The following is a 6,596-nucleotide window of genomic DNA, read 5'->3' on the forward strand; positions in this document are numbered from 1 at the left end:
TCAGCTGTCAGGAGGTTTGGCACATGGTCTGACCCCCATGGGGCTGGAGATGGGAGCCTGGGTGGTCAGATCCACAGGGGGACCCTGTGGGCTTGGGGAGGGCTGGCAGAGGCCACACCTGACCAGCCTGCTGGGGCCCTGTCCTCAGCCCCTCTCACTTCTCTCATGCAAATAAACAGTTGTGACGCTGCAGTCTGGGCACCTTGGCACTGGAAGCAACTTGGAAGTCACCTAGACCTGTGGGGACCAACTCTGGTTGCCAATGAATCCCCCCTGCTGGTGGGCCTCCTGCTTTGCCTGTCCAACCCAAACAAGTCATGAGGCCCTTATTTTTCCCAGTTGGCCTCTGGCAGCCCGAATTCTGAGCCACCTGTGGTAGACACGGTCACCACACCAAGAGGATGGAGCTCCATTCTGAGCAGACAAAGTCACCCACCTAGGGACCTGCCTTCTTCACAGGTCAGTTCATGAGTGAACAACTCAGAAGGGTCGTCGACATTAAAATCGACTATAAAGCCTTATCAGTAGTTTCAAACACTGACATGGAGGAGCTTAGATACAGTCTGGCTCTTATTCTGTGGTTGACAACTGCTAAGCTGCTAAGTCACTTCAGTCGTGTCCGACTCTGTGTGACCCCATAGACGGCAGCCCACCAGGCTCCCCCATCCCTGGGATTCTCCAGGCAAGAACACTGGAGTGGGTTGCCATTTCCTTCTCCAATGCACGAAAGTAAAAAGTGAAAGTGAAGTCGCTCAGCCGTGTCTGACTCTTCAAGATCCCATGGACTGCAGCCCACCAGGCTTCTCCATCCATGGGATTTTCCAGGCAAAAGTACTGGAGTGGGGTGCTGTGCTTGGAGAGTTCCTGTCCCCAAAAGTCATATATTTGAATGCTAACACCTGAACTACAGTGTTGGAGAAGACTCTTGGGAGTCCCTTGGACAGCAAGGAGATCAAACCAGTCAGTCCTAAAGGAAACCAACCCTGAATATTCATTGGAAAGACTGATGCTGAAGCTCCAGTCTTTGGCCACCTAACTCGAAGAGCTGACTCATTGGAAAAGATCCTGATGCTGGGAAAGATTGAGGGCAGGAGGAGAAGGGGATGACAGAGGATGCCCCGGTTGGATGGCATCACCGACTCAACGGACATGAGTTTGAGCAAGCTCTAGGAGATAATGAAGGACAGGGAAGCCTGGTGTGCTGCAGTCCATGGGCTTGCAAAGACTCGGACATGACTGAGCGATTGAAAAACAGCAACTCCTGGCGTCATGCTTTTAGGAGGTGGAGCCTTTGAGAGGTGACTGGGTCCTGAGGGTGGAGCCTGGATGGATAGAATCAGTGCTCAAAATAAAAGAGACCCCAGACAGCTCCTTTGCCCCTTCTGCCACATGAGAATATAAGAAATCTGCCACCTGGAAGGGGGACCCCCCCACTCAGCCATGCTGGCACCCTGGTCTCAGACTCCCAGCCTCCAGAACACTGAGAAATAAATTTGTGTTGCTTATAAGCCTCCCAGTCTATAGCATTTTGTTACAGCAGCCAAGGAGACTAGAGTATGGCCCTGATGAAGCATCACAGAGGCTGGAGGGGGTTGGCCTGTGGGCAGTCCTTAATGTGTGCATTTTCACTAGTTTGGGGGCATCCTTTAATATTTTATCGCAGCAGCTGAACACATCTCTAAGCTGCTAAAGATCACAAAGTGTAAACCTCAAGTGAAATATCTGCCATTGTGAATACCCAAGAATTCTCAAATTCTATTTTATTACTGCAGCACTTTCATTTTTAATTTCCACTTATTTTTTAATGAAATTGTAGGAAAGCAAAAGGTGGAAAGACAAATAATTCAGTTAGACTGGCTTTGCCCCTGAAATGTAGGTTGGCTGGTAAAGGGCTGAGAATGTTCGTCAGCTGACAAAGTGCGTGCGGCTGTATGCAGTCACTCAGTCCTGTCGACTCTGCGACCCCATGGACTGTAGCCTCCAGGCTCCTCCGTCCATGGGATTTCCCTGGTAAGAATACTGAAGCAAGTTTCCATTTCCTACTCCAGGGGTTCTCTCTGATTCAGGGATTGAACCCTGCATTGCAGGTGGATTCTTTAACTCTGAGCCATCAGAGAAGCAACTCAGCTGACAAGGGCTCACACTCAATGGACATAAAACAGACGGTTAAAAAAGGCAGGTTGTATTCACCCATTTCAGCGGCTGGGCTTGGTGAGGTGAAAGGCGCTGTGTCCCCCGGCCTTGGGGGTGGGTCCCATGTCACCTGGGCGAACCTCAGGGGACAGAAGCTGGCCTGGAGGTAGGGGTGATGTTAACACAAGTTCATGCGCCTGGTGCACAGTGAGGTCAAACAAAGCTGAAACATCGGAGGCTGGGCAGAGAAAGGTGTATTTCAGGGCCATGCAAGGAGAATGGGTGGCTCGTGCCCTAAGAAGCCCCGAACTCCCTGAGGGTTTCAACAAAATCCTTTTAAAAGCCTGATGAGAGAGGAGGATCACAGATGTGTGATCAGCTCGGGCACGATTCTGATTGGCTGATGGTGAGGCAGCAGGTGATGTCATAGGGACAAGCATCATCAGTCCCAGGGCACGGGCCCCAGGGTTCAATCCCTGGTCAGGGAACTGGATTCCATGTGCCACTGCAACTTAGAACCTGGAGCAGAAAAATAAATATTTAAAAACAAAACATTATCAGTCCTTAGGCTCCAAGAGGCCTGGGGCTGGTTGTCAAGTAGTTAACATTTTCCATTTGTTGAAGAGGGAGATTTTTATTTCATCTACAAAAAACCTCAGGAAATGTGCACCAAATACTGTCATCCAGGTGCTTCAGTGAGGAGGTCAAGCGGAGGAAGCAGGGGAAGGCCCCACGGGGTCCTGCTCCCTTACAGTGAGAGGTGAAGAGGTCAGTCAAGGTGACACGCAGGTGCTACACCCCTCTAGCTTCTGGTTCATTCCTGTAATGACTAAGTCGCCCACAAAACCCACTTCCTTTGGTCTCTCCCCTCGAACACCATGCATCTGTCCCCGAGAAAGGGCAGCCTCAAGGTTGAGTCATGTCAAACAAAGAGTCCAGAGAGGGCTGGTCTTTCCCCAAAAGACTGAGACGCAGACACACACGTGAAAGTGCTTGGCACGCTCCGAGGTCCGACGAGGAGCTGTCTGACCAACAGGGAGTGGGTGGCAGGGCTGGTTCCTCAGTGCCTCCTGGCACCCCCTCCGTCCCCCTGCCCCCCACAGTGACTCAGAGGCTTCCTGCTGGCCCCAGGCAGCTGACCTTTCCCCAGCGCTCCATCCCACTTCACAGTTATAAACTTTCCTTCCACGCTCACTCCTGTGGTTGATTTATCCAGGGTGTGTGTGTGTGCAAAGTTCAGACAGTGGAAAATTCCTCCTTGGTTTCCTTCTTAGAGGCTTCTCTACAGATGACGAGCCCACAACATCTGGAATAGATGATGGGGGTTGGGGAGCCCTCAAAGTTACAGGACGTTGGGACGAAGTCCTGGAGGCCACACGTCTCGAACAGAATTCTCCTGGGGCCCTTGAGTGACGGAGGATGGAAACTCTGTGCCTCTGTCCCTCTTCCCCTGCCAAGCCCAGGCAGCTTCTAAGGGATGCTGGTGTTTGTTGCAGTCAAACTGAAACCTCACCCTCCTCTTCTTCCTCCTAGAGGAAGGCGGAAGCAGACTGTGAGCCCTGGCTCTTGCCCTCGTGAGTCACCTCTCCCCAGAGGCTCTTTTATTCTTCTTAATTTTTAAAATCAAATCCACAAAATTGAGAAAGCCAGTACAGTTCCTGCCTGTGAGTCGTAAAGGGAAACACAGATTCCGAAACCTGCACATTTGCCAATCTGTTTAGGTAGATTTTTCAGGAATGTGTCTGCTTTTCCCTAAATAATCTGTTGGTTGTGGTCTACCATTGACTCAAACTCTTGAAACAGAGCAGGACCTTATGGTCCTTCCCCCAGCAGGTCCTCTGCCTCCCCTCTGTCCGTGGAAAACTTTAGTCAAAGAATAAGTTTAATCAGAGAAATGAGGAACGCAGAAACAAAGGGAAACAGTCAGAGGAGAGTGAATAATGAGGCAGTCATTAAGCACAGTCAGGACCTTTAGTTTCTTGTCAAGGGCTATAGATAATATTCTCGGCTATATCCTGTGAGCTGTCTTATAGATACTAAAACACCAGATGGGAGAAGTTAACTACATGAAGAAAAGATTGTACAGAGGACATAAGCTGCCACAAATCCAAGAACTGGCCTCAGAGAAATGGGAACAAATGGACCCTGGAAATGAAGATTAACTTCACCTAAAACAGTCAGGAAGACACTGGTGAGGCCACCAGTGACAATCTGAAGATGACTGTCAAGCTGACTCTGCTGTTCTGCATGTATCCCCAACCCCAGCCTATAAAAGTTCTGCGGGGGGGAGTTGGCTTTCGGACAGATGTCTGCCCTTACCCCCAAGTTGCTGGCATCTGAAATAAAGCAAACTTTCCTTTCCACCAACTTGGCCTGTTTATTGGCTTTTGGGCATCGAGCAGTCAGACCCACACCACGCCTTTCAGGAACAGTCTGACAAAACACAACAATTAGCTTTTTGCTTCTTTGGCAGGATATAAACAAGCTGCTTTAATATGGCACGTGGTTGTTTAGTTTTCCCACCTTTCTTGACTGCTTTGGGAAGGTTTGCATTTTAAGCTGTCTTGATCAGAGGCTGTCTTATTAACAACAACTGCCATGCCCCACCTCTGATGCTCTGATCTGACTGTTCCTAGGAGCACAGCAGATGTTGGTCTGCAAGGACCTCAGGACTTTACTGAAGGAGAAGGGTGAGCAGGAGAATGGAATCCACAGGGAGACTCATCAGAGGACTGGCCCTCAGGTGGTTTTCTTGTCTTTACCAGGAGGCTGCCCAGCCCCCACCTCCCAGCCCCTGGGAAGAGCAGAAAGCGCATCTTTTCTGAATGCAGGTGCAGAATGGGGCCGTGGGGGACAGGGCTGCACTCGCGTCAGCTGAAACGGTGGCACTAAAATGTTTCAAGGGGCGGCTCCTGCTGTGGTTTGCTCTGTCTCCTCCTCCCTGCCTGCCTCCAGTTCCCTGATGCAGGAGGCGCTGGGGTGGGATTCTTAGACCCACCTGAGCTCTGCCACAGAGGAGAGCCGGATGGGGTGAGAGCCAGCGGTCCCAGTGGACTCAAAGCCTGTGCCTGAAGACTGTGCACCCCTGACCCCCTCTGTCCACAACAAAATACTGTGTTGTTCAGTCACTCAGTTGTGCCCTACTCTGTGACCTCACGGACTGCAGCACACCAGGCTTCCTTGTCCTTCACCATCTCCCAGAGCTTGCTCAAACTCATGACCATTGAGTCAGTGATACCACCCAACCATCTCATCCTCTCTCATCCCCTACCTGCCCTCAATCTTTCCCAGCATCAGGGTCTTTTCCAGTGAGTTAGCTCTTGCATCAGGTGGCCAAAGTACTGAAGCTTCAGCTTCAGCATCAGTCCTTCCAACGAATATTCAGGGTTGGTTTCCTTTAGGATTGACTGGTTTGATCTTGCTGTCCAAGGGACTCTCAAGCGTCTTCTCCAGCATCGCAGTTCTAAAGCATCAATTCTTCGGTGCTCAGCCTTCTTTATATTCTAACTCACATCCATACATGACTACTGGAAACACCATAGCTTTGACTATACGGACCTTTGTTGGCAAAGTCACACCTCTGCTTTCTAATACATTGTCAAGGTTTACTATAGCTTTTCTTCCAAGGAGCAAGTGACTTAATTTCATGGCTGCAGTCACCATCCGCAAGGCTTTTCTGGTGGCTCAGACAGTGAAGAATTTGCCTGCCAATGCAGGAGGTCCGAGTTTGATCCCTGGGTCAGGGCATGGCAACCCACTGCAGTATTCTTGCCTGGGGAAGCCTATGGACAGAGGAGCCTGGCAAGGCTACAGTTCATGGGGCCACAAAGAGTCAGACCTGACTGAGCAGCTAACACTTTCACTTTTCAGCCATTGTCCGCAGAGGTTCCGGGGACTAAAAAAAGTAAAATCTGTCCCTGTTTCCACCTTTCCCCCCTATTTGCCATGAAGTTATGGGACTGGATGCCATGATCTTCAGTTTTTGACTGTTGAGTTTTAAGCCAGCCTTTTCACTCTCGCCTTTCACCCCCATCAACAGGCTGTATCAAGCGGTGAGTCTGGCTCCTCTTGGGTTGCATAACTTCTGGGTCAAAGGGCTTTGTTCTTCTGTGACCGCAGGGCAGTGGAAGTCTTCCCTATAGCCAAGTCTTGAGCCAACAGGACTTCCTGCCTGTGTAACAGGATGACATCAAGAGGGAAAGAAAGTAGCCTCGTGGGTGAAGGATCTTGTGAAAGAGAAAAGCATTTCCTCTCTTGAGACAGGGGGAACCGAGGTTAACACCCCAGCTTGGAGACGTCAAAGATCTCCCCGAGGCGCTACTGCGCCCTCTGTTGGCGAATCCAAGTGAATGCGCCCCTTGTGTGGGAGCCTGCAGCATCCCGGACTGAGAACGCAGCATCCTTACCCTCGCAGGTGCCCGCGCAGCCTGTCGGGGTCTCCACCTTAAGGCCATTTTGTCTCC

This window comes from Budorcas taxicolor, chromosome 11, assembly GCF_023091745.1.
Source record: "Budorcas taxicolor isolate Tak-1 chromosome 11, Takin1.1, whole genome shotgun sequence".
NCBI classification, from domain to species: Eukaryota; Metazoa; Chordata; class Mammalia; order Artiodactyla; family Bovidae; genus Budorcas; species Budorcas taxicolor.